The sequence below is a fragment of the Anopheles coustani genome (genome assembly GCF_943734705.1).
Source record: "Anopheles coustani chromosome X unlocalized genomic scaffold, idAnoCousDA_361_x.2 X_unloc_22, whole genome shotgun sequence".
NCBI classification, from domain to species: domain Eukaryota; kingdom Metazoa; phylum Arthropoda; class Insecta; order Diptera; family Culicidae; genus Anopheles; species Anopheles coustani.
In genome coordinates this window covers 232501-246626 of record NW_026525129.1, presented here as the reverse complement: position 1 = coordinate 246626, position 14126 = coordinate 232501, and the positions used below count along the sequence as shown (strand labels likewise).

The following is a 14126-nucleotide window of genomic DNA, read 5'->3' as shown; positions in this document are numbered from 1 at the left end:
GATTTTTCATAAATTCATAGAAATTCATATGTTAGGATGCTGCGAGATGAATGGGATGCTGCATGGAGATGAATCTTGATCTTCTTCATCTCCCATCTTAATACAGCATCCCTACTTAAGGGCATCTCGGACTTAGTCGATTTTTCATAAATTCTAAGAAATTCATATGTTAGGATGCTGGGAGATGAATGGGATGCTGCATGGAGATGAATCTTGATTTCCTACATCTCCCATCTTAATACAGCATCCCTACTTAAAGGCATCTCGGACTTAGTCGATTTTTCATAAATTCTAAGAAAAACATATGTTAGGATGCTAGGAGATGAATGGGATGCTGCATGGGGATGAATCTTGATCTTCTTCATCTCCCATCTCAATACAGCATCCCTACTTAAGGGCATCTCGGACTTAGTCGATTTTTCATAAATTCTTAGAAAACAATATGTTAGGATGCTGCGAGATGAATGGGATGCTGCATGGAGATGAATCTTGATCTTCTTCATCTCCCATCTTAATACAGCATCCCTACTTAAAGACATCTCGGACTTAGTCGATTTTTCATAAATTCTTAGAAAACAATATGTTAGGATGCTGCGAGATGAATGGGATGCTGCATGGAGATGAATCTTGATCTTTTTCATCTCCCATCTTAATACAGCATCCCTTCTTAAGGGCATCTCGGACTTAGTCGATTTTTCATAAATTCTAAGAAAAACATATGTTAGGATGCTGGGAGATGAATGGGATGCTTCATTGAGATGAATCTTGATCTTCTTCATCTCCCATCTTGATACAGCATTCCTACTTAAAGGCATCTGGCACTTAGTCGATTTTTCATAAATTCTAAGAAAAACATATGTTAGGATGCTGCGAGATGAATGGGATGCTGCATGGAGATGAATCTTGATCTTTTTCATCTCCCGTCTTGATACAGCATCCCTTCTTAAAGGCATCTGGCACTTAGTCGATTTTTCATAAATTCATAGAAATTCATATGTTAGGATGCTGCGAGATGAATGGGATGCTGCATGGAGATGAATCTTGATCTCCTACATCTCTCATCTCAATACAGCATCCCTACTTAAAGGCATCTCGGACTTAGTCGATTTTTCATAAATTCATAGAAATTCATATGTTAGGATGCTGCGAGATGAATGGGATGCTGCATGGAGATGAATCTTGATCTCCTACATCTCTCATCTCAATACAGCATCCCTACTTAAAGGCATCTCGGACTTAGTCGATTTTTCATAAATTCATAGAAATTCATATGTTAGGATGCTGCGAGATGAATGGGATGCTGCATGGAGATGAATCTTGATCTACTCCATCTCCCATCTTAATACAGCATCCCTACTTAAATGCATCTCGGACTTAGTCGATTTTTCATAAATTCTAAGAAATTCATATGTTAGGATGCTGGGAGATGAATGGGATGCTGCATGGAGATGAATCTTGATTTCCTACATCTCCCATCTTAATACAGCATCCCTACTTAAAGCCATCTCGGACTTAGTCGATTTTTCATTAATTCTAAGGAATTCATATGTTAGGATGCTGGGAGATGAATGGGATGCTCCATGGAGATGAATCTTGATCTTCTTCATCTCCTATCCTAATCCAGCATCCCTACTTACAGGCATCTCGGACTTAGTCGATTTTTCATAAATTCTAAGAAATTCATATGTTAGGATGCTGCGAGATGAATGGGATGCTGCATGGAGATGAATCTTGATCTTCTTCATCTCCTATCTTAATACAGCATCCCTACTTAAAGGCATCTCGGACTTAGTCGATTTTTCATAAATTCTAAGAAAAACATATGTTAGGATGCTGCGAGATGAATGGGATGCTGCATGGAGATGAATCTTGATCTTCTTCATCTCCTATCTTAATACAGCATCCCTACTTAAAGGCATCTCGGACTTAGTCGATTTTACATAAATTCATAGAAATTCATATGTTAGGATGCTGCGAGATGCATGGGATGCTGCATGGAGATGAATCTTGATCTTCTCCATCTCCCATCTTAATACAGCATCCCTACTTAAGGGCATCTCGGACTTAGTCGATTTTTCATAAATTCTAAGAAATTCATATGTTAGGATGCTGCGAGATGCATGGGATGCTGCATGGAGATGAATCTTGATCTTCTCCATCTCCCATCTTAATACAGCATCCCTACTTAAAGCCATCTCGGACTTAGTCGATTTTTCATAAATTCTAAGAAATTCATATGTTAGGATGCTGCGAGATGAATGGGATGCTGCATGGAGATGAATCTTGATCTCCTACATCTCTCATCTCAATACAGCATCCCTACTTAAAGGCATCTCGGACTTAGTCGATTTTTCATAAATTCATAGAAATTCATATGTTAGGATGCTGCGAGATGAATGGGATGCTGCATGGAGATGAATCTTGATCTCCTACATCTCCCATCTTAATACAGCATCCCTACTTAAATGCATCTCGGACTTAGTCGATTTTTCATAAATTCTAAGAAATTCATATGTTAGGATGCTGGGAGATGAATGGGATGCTGCATGGAGATGAATCTTGATCTCCTACATCTCCCATCTCAATACAGCATCCCTACTTAAAGCCATCTCGGACTTAGTCGATTTTTCATAAATTCTAAGAAATTCATATGTTAGGATGCTGGGAGATGAATGGGATGCTGCAGGGAGATGAATCTTGATCTTCTTCATCTCCCATCTTGGTACAGCATCCCTACTTAAAGCCATCTCGGACTTAGTCGATTTTTCATAAATTCTAAGAAATTCATATGTTAGGATGCTGGGAGATGAATGGGATGCTGCATGGAGATGAATCTTGATCTCCTACATCTCCCATCTCAATACAGCATCCCTACTTAAAGGCATCTCGGACTTAGTCGATTTTACATAAATTCATAGAAATTCATATGTTAGGATGCTGCGAGATGCATGGGATGCTGCATGGAGATGAATCTTGATCTTCTCCATCTCCCATCTTAATACAGCATCCCTACTTAAGGGCATCTCGGACTTAGTCGATTTTTCATAAATTCTAAGAAATTCATATGTTAGGATGCTGCGAGATGAATGGGATGCTGCATGGAGATGAATCTTGATCTCCTACATCTCCCATCTTAATACAGCATCCCTACTTAAAGCCATCTCGGACTTAGTCGATTTTTCATAAATTCTAAGAAATTCATATGTTAGGATGCTGGGAGATGAATGGGATGCTGCATGGAGATGAATCTTGATCTTCTCCATCTCCCATCTTAATACAGCATCCCTACTTAAAGCCATCTCGGACTTAGTCGATTTTTCATAAATTCTAAGAAATTCATATGTTAGGATGCTGCGAGATGAATGGGATGCTGCATGGAGATGAATCTTGATCTCCTACATCTCTCATCTCAATACAGCATCCCTACTTAAAGGCATCTCGGACTTAGTCGATTTTTCATAAATTCATAGAAATTCATATGTTAGGATGCTGCGAGATGAATGGGATGCTGCATGGAGATGAATCTTGATCTCCTTCATCTCCCATCTTAATACAGCATCCCTACTTAAAGCCATCTCGGACTTAGTCGATTTTTCATAAATTCTAAGAAATTCATATGTAAGGATGCTGGGAGATAAATGGGATGCTGCATGGAGATGAATCTTGATCTCCTACATCTCCCATCTCAATACAGCATCCCTACTTAAAGGCATCTCGGACTTAGTCGATTTTTCATAAATTCATAGAAATTCATATGTTAGGATGCTGCGAGATGAATGGGATGCTGCATGGAGATGAATCTTGATCTCCTACATCTCTCATCTCAATACAGCATCCCTACTTAAAGCCATCTCGGACTTAGTCGATTTTTCATAAATTCATAGAAATTCATATGTTAGGATGCTGCGAGATGAATGGGATGCTGCATGGAGATGAATCTTGATCTCCTACATCTCCCATCTTAATACAGCATCCCTACTTGAAGGCATCTCGGACTTAGTCGATTTTTCATAAATTCTAAGAAATTCATATGTTAGGATGCTGGGAGATGAATGGGATGCTGCATGGAGATGAATCTTGATCTTCTTCATCTCCCATCTTAATACAGCATCCCTACTTAAATGCATCTCGGACTTAGTCGATTTTTCATAAATTCTAAGAAAAACATATGTTAGGATGCTGCGAGATGAATGGGATGCTGCATGGAGATGAATCTTGATCTCCTACATCTCCCGTCTCAATACAGCATCCCTACTTAAAGGCATCTCGGACTTAGTCGATTTTTCATAAATTCTAAGAAATTCATATGTTAGGATGCTGGGAGATGAATGGGATGCTGCATGGAGATGAATCTTGATCTCCTACATCTCTCATCTCAATACAGCATCCCTACTTAAAGGCATCTCGGACTTAGTCGATTTTTCATAAATCCATAGAAATTCATATGTTAGGATGCTGGGAGATGAATGGGATGCTGCATGGAGATGAATCTTGATCTCCTACATCTCCCATCTTAATACAGCATCCCTACTTAAAGCCATCTCGGACTTAGTCGATTTTTCATAAATTCTAAGAAATTCATATGTTAGGATGCTGGGAGATGAATGGGATGCTGCATGGAGATGAATCTTGATCTTCTCCATCTCCCATCTTAATACAGCATCCCTACTTAAAGCCATCTCGGACTTAGTCGATTTTTCATAAATTCTAAGAAATTCATATGTTAGGATGCTGCGAGATGAATGGGATGCTGCATGGAGATGAATCTTGATCTCCTACATCTCTCATCTCAATACAGCATCCCTACTTAAAGGCATCTCGGACTTAGTCGATTTTTCATAAATTCTAAGAAATTCATATGTTAGGATGCTGCGAGATGAATGGGATGCTGCATGGAGATGAATCTTGATCTCCTTCATCTCCCATCTTAATACAGCATCCCTACTTAAAGCCATCTCGGACTTAGTCGATTTTTCATAAATTCTAAGAAATTCATATGTAAGGATGCTGGGAGATAAATGGGATGCTGCATGGAGATGAATCTTGATCTCCTACATCTCCCATCTCAATACAGCATCCCTACTTAAAGGCATCTCGGACTTAGTCGATTTTTCATAAATTCATAGAAATTCATATGTTAGGATGCTGCGAGATGCATGGGATGCTGCATGGAGATGAATCTTGATCTCCTACATCTCCCATCTCAATACAGCATCCCTACTTCAAGGCATCTCGGACTTAGTCGATTTTTCATAAATTCATAGAAATTCATATGTTAGGATGCTGCGAGATGAATGGGATGCTGCATGCAGATGAATATTGATCTCCTACATCTCCCGTCTCAATACAGCATCCCTACTTAAAGGCATCTCGGACTTAGTCGATTTTTCATAAATTCATAGAAATTCATATGTTAGGATGCTGCGAGATGAATGGGATGCTGCATGGAGATGAATCTTGATCTCCTACATCTCTCATCTCAATACAGCATCCCTACTTAAAGCCATCTCGGACTTAGTCGATTTTTCATAAATTCATAGAAATTCATATGTTAGGATGCTGCGAGATGAATGGGATGCTGCATGGAGATGAATCTTGATCTCCTACATCTCTCATCTCAATACAGCATCCCTACTTAAAGGCATCTCGGACTTAGTCGATTTTTCATAAATTCATAGAAATTCATATGTTAGGATGCTGGGAGATGAATGGGATGCTGCATGGAGATGTATCTTGATCTCCTACATCTCCCGTCTCAATACAGCATCCCTACTTAAAGGCATCTCGGACTTAGTCGATTTTTCATAAAATCATAGAAATTCATATGTTTGGATGCTGGGAGATGAATATGATGCTGCATGGAGATGTATCTTGATCTCCTACATCTCTCATCTCAATACAGCATCCCTTCTTAAAGGCATCTCGGAATTAGTCGATTTTTCATAAATTCATAGAAATTCATATGTTAAGATGCTGGGAGATGAATGGGATGCTGCATGGAGATGAATCTTGATCTCCTACATCTCCCATCTCAATGCAGCATCCCTACTTAAAGCCATCTCGGACTTAGTCAATTTTTCATAAATTCTAAGAAAAACATATGTTAGGATGCTGCGAGATGAATGGGATGCTGCATTGAGATGAATCTGGATCTTCTTCATCTCTCATCTCAATACAGCATCCTTTCTTAAAGGCATCTCGGACTTAGTCGATTTTTCATAAATTCTAAGAAAAACATATGTTAGGATGCTGCGAGATGAATGGGATGCTGCATGGAGATGAATCTTGATCTTCTTCATCTCCCATCTTAATACAGCATCCCTACTTAAAGGCATCTCGGACTTAGTCGATTTTTCATAAATTCTAAGAAAAACATATGTTGGGATAATGCGAAATGAATGGGATGCTGCATGGAGATGAATCTTTATCTTCTTCATCTCCCGTCTTAATACAGCATCCCTACTTAAAGGCATCTCGGACTTAGTCGATTTTTCATAAATTCTAAGAAAAACATATGTTAGGATGCTGCGAGATGAATGGGATGCTGCATGGAGATGAATCTTGATCTTCTTCATCTCCCGTCTTAATACAGCATCCCTACTTAAAGGCATCTCGGACTTAGTCGATTTTTCATAAATTCTAAGAAAAACATATGTTAGGATGCTGCGAGATGAATGGGATGCTGCATTGAGATGAATCTTGATCTTCTTCATCTCCCATCTCAATACAGCATCCCTACTTAAAGGCATCTCGGACTTAGTCGATTTTTCATAAATTCTAAGAAAAACATATGTTCGGATGCTGCGAGATGAATGGGATGCTGCATGGAGATGAATCTTGATCTTCTTCATCTCCCATCTTAATACAGCATCCCTACTTAAAGGCATCTCGGACTTAGTCGATTTTTCATAAATTCTAAGAAAAACATATGTTAGGATGCTGGGAGATGAATGGGATGCTGCATGGAGATGAATCTTGATCTTCTTCAACTCCCATCTTAATACAGCATCCCTACTTAAAGGCATCTCGGACTTAGTCGATTTTTCATAAATTCTAAAAAAAACATATGTTAGGATGCTGCGAGGTGAATGGGATGCTGCATGGAGATGTATCTTGATCTTCTTCATCTCCCATCTTAATACAGCATCCCTACTTAAAGGCATCTCGGACTTAGTCGATTTTTCATAAATTCTAAGAAAAACATATGTTAGGATACTGCGAGATGAATGGGATGCTGCATGGAGATGAATCTTGATCTTCTTCATCTCCCATCTTAATACAGCATCCCTGCCTAAAAGCATCTCGGACTTAGTCGATTTTTCATAAATTCTAAGAAAAACATATGTTAAGATGCTGGGAGATGAATGGGATGCTGCATGAAGATGAATCTTGATCTTCTTCATCTCCCATCTTAATGCAGCATCCCTACTTAAAGGAATCTCGGACTTAGTCGATTTTTCATAAATTCTAAGAAAAACATATGTTAGGATGCTGCGAGATGAATGGGATGCTGGATGGAAATAAATCTTGATCTTCTACATCTCCCATCTTAATACAGCATCCCTACCTAAAGGCATCTCGGACTTAGTCGATTTTTCATTAATTCTAAGAAAAACATATGTTAGGATGCTGGGAGATGAATGGGATGCTGCATGGAGATGAATCTTGATCTTCTCCATCTCCCATCTTAATACAGCATCCCTACTTAAAGGCATCTCGGACTTAGTCGATTTTTCATAAATTCTAAGAAAAACATATGTTAGGGTGCTGCGAGATGAATGAGATGCTGCATGGAGATTAATCTTGATCTTCTTCATCTCCCATCTTAATAGAGCATCCCTACTTAAAGGCATCTCGGACTTAGTCGATTTTTCATAAATTTTAAGAAATTGATATGTTAGGATGCTGGGAGATGAATGGGATGCTGCATGGAGATGAATCTTGATCTCCTTCATCTCTCATCTCAATACAGCATCCCTAATTAAAGGCATCTCGGACTTAGTCGATTTTTCATAAATTCTAAGAAATTCATATGTTAGGATGCTGGGAGATGAATGGGATGCTGCATGGAGATGAATCTTGATCTCCTACATCTCCCATCTCAATACAGCATCCCTACTTAAAGGCATCTCGGACTTAGTCGATTTTTCATAAATTCATAGAAATTCATATGTTAGGATGCTGCGAGATGAATGGGATGCTGCATGGAGATGAATCTTGATCTCCTACATCTCCCATCTCAATACAGCATCCCTAATTAAAGGCATCTCGGACTTAGTCGATTTTTCATAAATTCTAAGAAATTCATATGTAAGGATGCTGGGAGATGAATGGGATGCTGCATTGAGATGAATCTTGATCTTCTCCATCTCCCATCTGAATACAGCATCCCTACTTAAAGGCATCTCGGACTTAGCAGATTTTTCATAAAATCTAAGAAAAACATATGTTAAGATGCTGCGAGATGAATGGGATGCTGCATGGAGATGAATCTTGATCTTCTTCATCTCCCATCTCAATACAGCATCCCTAATTAAAGGCATCTCGGACTTAGTCGATTTTTCATAAATTCTAAGAAATTCATATGTTAGGATGCTGGGAGATGAATGGGATGCTGCATTGAGATGAATCTTGATCTTCTTCATCTCCCATCTTAATACAGCATCCCTACTTAAAGGCATCTCGGACTTAGTCGATTTTTCATAAATTCTAAGAAAAACATATGTTAGGATAAAGCGAGATGAATGGGATGCTGCATGGAGATGAATCTTGATCTTCTTCATCTCCCATCTGAATACAGCATCCCTACTTAAAGGCATCTCGGACTTAGCCGATTTTTCATAAAATCTAAGAAAAACATATGTTAGGATTCTGGGAGATGAATGGGATGCTGCATGGAGATGAATCTTGATCTTCTTCATCTCCCATCTCAATACAGCATCCCTACTTAAAGGCATCTCGGACTTAGTCAATTTTTCATAAATTCTAAGAAATTCATATGTTAGGATGCTGCGAGATGAATGGGATGCTGCATGGAGATGAATCTTGATCTCCTACATCTCCCATCTCAATACAGCATCCCTACTTAAAGCCATCTCGGACTTAGTCGATTTTTCATAAATTCATAGAAATTCATATGTTAGGATGCTGCGAGATGAATGGGATGCTGCATGGAGATGAATCTTGATCTCCTACATCTCCCATCTCAATACAGCATCCCTACTTAAAGGCATCTCGGACTTAGTCGATTTTTCATAAATTCATAGAAATTCATATGTTAGGATGCTGCGAGATGAATGGGATGCTGCATGGAGATGAATCTTGATCTCCTACATCTCCCTTCTCAATATAGCATCCCTACTTAAAGGCATCTCGGACTTAGTCGATTTTTCATAAATTCTAAGAAATTCATATGTTAGGATGCTGGGAGATGAATGGGATGCTGCATGGAGATGAATCTTGATCTTCTCCATCTCCCATCTCAATACAGCATCCCTACTTAAAGGCATCTCGGACTTAGTCGATTTTTCATAAATTCTAAGAAAAACAGATGTTAGGATGCTGGGAGATGAATGGGATGCTGCATGGAGATGAATCTTGATCTCTTACATCTCCCATCTCAATACAGCATCCCTACTTAAAGGCATCTCGGACTTAGTCGATTTTTCATAAATTCTAAGAAATTCATATGTTAGGATGCTGGGAGATGAATGGGATGCTGCATGGAGATTAATCTTGATCTTCTACATCTCCAATCTCAATACAGCATCCCTACTTAAAGGCATCTCGGACTTAGTCGATTTTTCATAAATTCTAAGAAAAACATATGTTAGGATGCTGGGAGATGAATTGGATGCTGCATGGAGATGAATCTTGATCTTCCTCATCTCCCATCTTAATACAGCATCTCTACTTTAAGGCATCTCGGACTTAGTCGATTTTTCATAAATTCTAAGAAAAACATAGGTTAGGATGCTGCGAGATGAATGGGATGCTGCATGGAGATGAATCTTGATCTTCGTCATCTCCCATCTTAATACAGCATCCCTACTTAAAGGCATCTTGGACTTAGTCGATTTTTCATAAATTCTAAGAAAAACATATGTTAGGATGCTGGGAGATGAATTGGATGCTGCATGGAGATGAATCTTGATCTTCTTCATCTCCCATCTTAATACAGCATCTCTACTTAAAGGCATCTCGGACTTAGTCGATTTTTCATAAATTCTAAGAAAAACATAGGTTAGGATGCTGAGAGATGAATGGGATGCTGCATGGAGATGAATCTTGATCTTCATCATCTCCCATCTTAATACAGCATCCCTACTTAAAGGCATCTTGGACTTAGTCGATTTTTCATAAATTCTAAGAAAAACATATGTTAGGATGCTGCGAGATGAATGGGATGCTGCATGGAGATGAATCTTGATCTTCTTCATCTCCCATCTTAATACAGCATCCCTACTTAAAGGCATCTCGGACTTAGTCGATTTTTCATGAACTTTAAGAAAAACATATGTTAGGATGCTGGGAGATGAATGGGATGCTGCATGGATATGAATCTTGATCTCCTACATCTCCCATCTTAATACAGCATCCCTACTTAAAGGCATCTCGGACTTAGTCGATTTTTCATAAATTCTAAGAAATTCATATGTTAGGATGCTGGGAGATGAATGGGATGCTGCATGGAGATGAATCTTGATCTCCTACATCTCCCATCTCAATACAGCATCCCTACTTAAAGGCATCTCGGACTTAGTCGATTTTTCATAAATTCTAAGAAAAACAGATGTTAGGATGCTGGGAGATGAATGGGATGCTGCATGGAGATGAATCTTGATCTCTTACATCTCCCATCTCAATACAGCATCCCTACTTAAAGGCATCTCGGACTTAGTCGATTTTTCATAAATTCTAAGAAATTCATATGTTAGGATGCTGGGAGATGCATGGGATGCTGCATGGAGATTAATCTTGATCTTCTACATCTCCAATCTCAATACAGCATCCCTACTTAAAGGCATCTCGGACTTAGTCGATTTTTCATAAATTCTAAGAAAAACATATGTTAGGATGCTGGGAGATGAATTGGATGCTGCATGGAGATGAATCTTGATCTTCTTCATCTCCCATCTTAATACAGCATCTCTACTTAAAGGCATCTCGGACTTAGTCGATTTTTCATAAATTCTAAGAAAAACATAGGTTAGGATGCTGCGAGATGAATGGGATGCTGCATGGAGATGAATCTTGATCTTCATCATCTCCCATCTTAATACAGCATCCCTACTTAAAGGCATCTCGGACTTAGTCGATTTTTCATAAATTCTAAGAAATTCATATGTTAGGATGCTGGGAGATGAATGGGATGCTGCATGGAGATTAATCTTGATCTTCTACATCTCCAATCTCAATACAGCATCCCTACTTAAAGGCATCTCGGACTTAGTCGATTTTTCATAAATTCTAAGAAAAACATATGTTAGGATGCTGGGAGATGAATTGGATGCTGCATGGAGATGAATCTTGATCTTCTTCATCTCCCATCTTAATACAGCATCTCTACTTAAAGGCATCTCGGACTTAGTCGATTTTTCATAAATTCTAAGAAAAACATAGGTTAGGATGCTGCGAGATGAATGGGATGCTGCATGGAGATGAATCTTGATCTTCATCATCTCCCATCTTAATACAGCATCCCTACTTAAAGGCATCTTGGACTTAGTCGATTTTTCATAAATTCTAAGAAAAACATATGTTAGGATGCTGGGAGATGAATTGGATGCTGCATGGAGATGAATCTTGATCTTCATCATCTCCCATCTTAATACAGCATCTCTACTTAAAGGCATCTCGGACTTAGTCGATTTTTCATAAATTCTAAGAAAAACATAGGTTAGGATGCTGCGAGATGAATGGGATGCTGCATGGAGATGAATCTTGATCTTCATCATCTCCCATCTCAATACAGCATCCCTACTTAAAGGCATCTCGGACTAAGTCGATTTTTCATAAATTCTAAGAAAAACATATGTTAGGATGCTGGGAGATGAATTGGATGCTGCATGGAGATGAATCTTGATCTTCTTCATCTCCCATCTTAATACAGCATCTCTACTTAAAGGCATCTCGGACTTAGTCGATTTTTCATAAATTCTAAGAAAAACATAGGTTAGGATGCTGCGAGATGAATGGGATGCTGCATGGAGATGAATCTTGATCTTCATCATCTCCCATCTTAATACAGCATCCCTACTTAAAGGCATCTTGGACTTAGTCGATTTTTCATAAATTCTAAGAAAAACATATGTTAGGATGCTGGGAGATGAATGGGATGCTGCATGGAGATGAATCTTGATCTCCTACATCTCCCATCTCAATACAGCATCCCTACTTAAAGGCATCTCGGACTTAGTCGATTTTTCATAAATTCTAAGAAAAACAGATGTTAGGATGCTGCGAGATGAATGGGATGCTGCATGGAGATGAATCTTGATCTTCTTCATCTCCCATCTCAATACAGCATCCCTACTTGAAGGCATCTCGGACTGAGTCGATTTTTCATAAGTTCTAAGAAAAACATATGTTAGGATGCTGCGAGATGAATGGGATGCTGCATGGAGATGAATCTTGATCTTCTCCATCTCCCATCTCAATACAGCATCCCTACTTAAAGGCATCTTGGACTTAGTCGATTTTTCATAAACTTTAAGAAAAACATATGTTAGGATGCTGCGAGATGAATGGGATGCTGCATGGAGATGAATCTTGATCTTCTTCATCTCCCATCTCAATACAGCATCCCTACTTGAAGGCATCTCGGACTGAGTCGATTTTTCATAAGTTCTAAGAAAAACATATGTTAGGATGCTGCGAGATGAATGGGATGCTGCATGGAGATGAATCTTGATCTTCTCCATCTCCCATCTCAATACAGCATCCCTACTTAAAGCCATCTCGGACTTAGTCGATTTTTCATAAATTCTAAGAAATTCATATGTTAGGATGCTGGGAGATGAATGGGATGCTGCATGGAGATGAATCTTGATCTTCTACATCTCCCATCTCAATACAGCATCCCTACTTAAAGCTTTGCTCCTCCCTACGGGGAACGGGTATACGCGCACAGCGGCGGCTTACGTTATGGCAGTCATGGATGCCTTACGTTTCCATGAAAAGTGTGTTCCTCCCCTGGTCCACGCTGCTTCGGCAGTCCTGGGTAAGATAGTTAGTTCTAGCTTGCCCTATGTGGAAGAGGACACGTAGACTTACTGTGGTGTGAAGTATAAGGTTCAGTTCTCCCCTGGTCCACGCCGCTTCGGCCGTCCTGGGTAAAATGGATTCATCCAGCTTGCCCTATGTGGAATGAGGACACTTTATGCTTCGTCTCTAAGCGGCGGCTTGCTCCTCCCTACGGGGAACGGGTATACGCGCACAGCGGCGGCTTACGCAAGTTAGTCACCCTCGGCAGTGGATCACTCGGCTCATGGATCGATGAAGACCGCAGCTAACTGCGCGTCATAATGTGAACTGCAGGACACATGAACATTGATAAGTTGAACGCATATTGCACGTCGTGGGAACCTACCATGATGTACAGATGACTGAGCGCTTATATTTGAGAAATGTATCGCATACATTTAACTACGCCGTGACACCCGTCACGAGACGTGCACCATGATGTTAACTAGGGTCGCGACGACCCGCTAGCATTAAAGAACCCGTGGTTTACAATATACTGGCATTGGAATTCGAAGTATTTAGAGCGTCCGTGTTCCCGCGTGAGGCGGAAGTACGAGGAGAAGGCGTGCTTGTGGTGTCTGTGGTGGTGTTTACTGATGTCTAGCTTCAGCTTATTTATTTATTTAAATAGAAGCGAAGATGTCAAAGTAGCGTCGAAGCAGCAGCGGTAGCACAAATGATTCAAGTATGGAAGTTGACCAAAGGAACACAAACAAACTAGCGTATGGGCAATGGAAGGTATCAGTGAGTTAAACCACACGCGGGCTAACAGCCCGTTAACCGAGTCCAACGGTACATATTGGACATTGAAACAAAGTAGTCGCAAGCCAGATGTGACGATAACAACCGCAAGGTACATAAGCCTCAGTTCATGTGTGACA

At 39.7% G+C, this 14126-nt stretch overlaps 2 non-coding genes across 2 annotated transcripts in view; both read left to right on the top strand.

The window, feature by feature from the left end:
• The first annotated feature begins 13462 nt into the window (after nucleotides 1–13462).
• On the top strand, nucleotides 13463–13617 carry LOC131270322 (5.8S ribosomal RNA). Its single transcript, XR_009179424.1, has one exon. It is a non-coding gene; the product is annotated as a 5.8S ribosomal RNA (ribosomal RNA).
• A 487-nt stretch (nucleotides 13618–14104) lies between these two features.
• LOC131270329 (large subunit ribosomal RNA) overlaps nucleotides 14105–14126 on the top strand; it is a 4091-nt gene continuing 4069 nt past the window's right edge. The window contains exon 1 of the ribosomal RNA XR_009179430.1: nucleotides 14105–14126. This exon is cut by the window's right edge and continues 4069 nt beyond it. This is a non-coding gene — a ribosomal RNA (large subunit ribosomal RNA).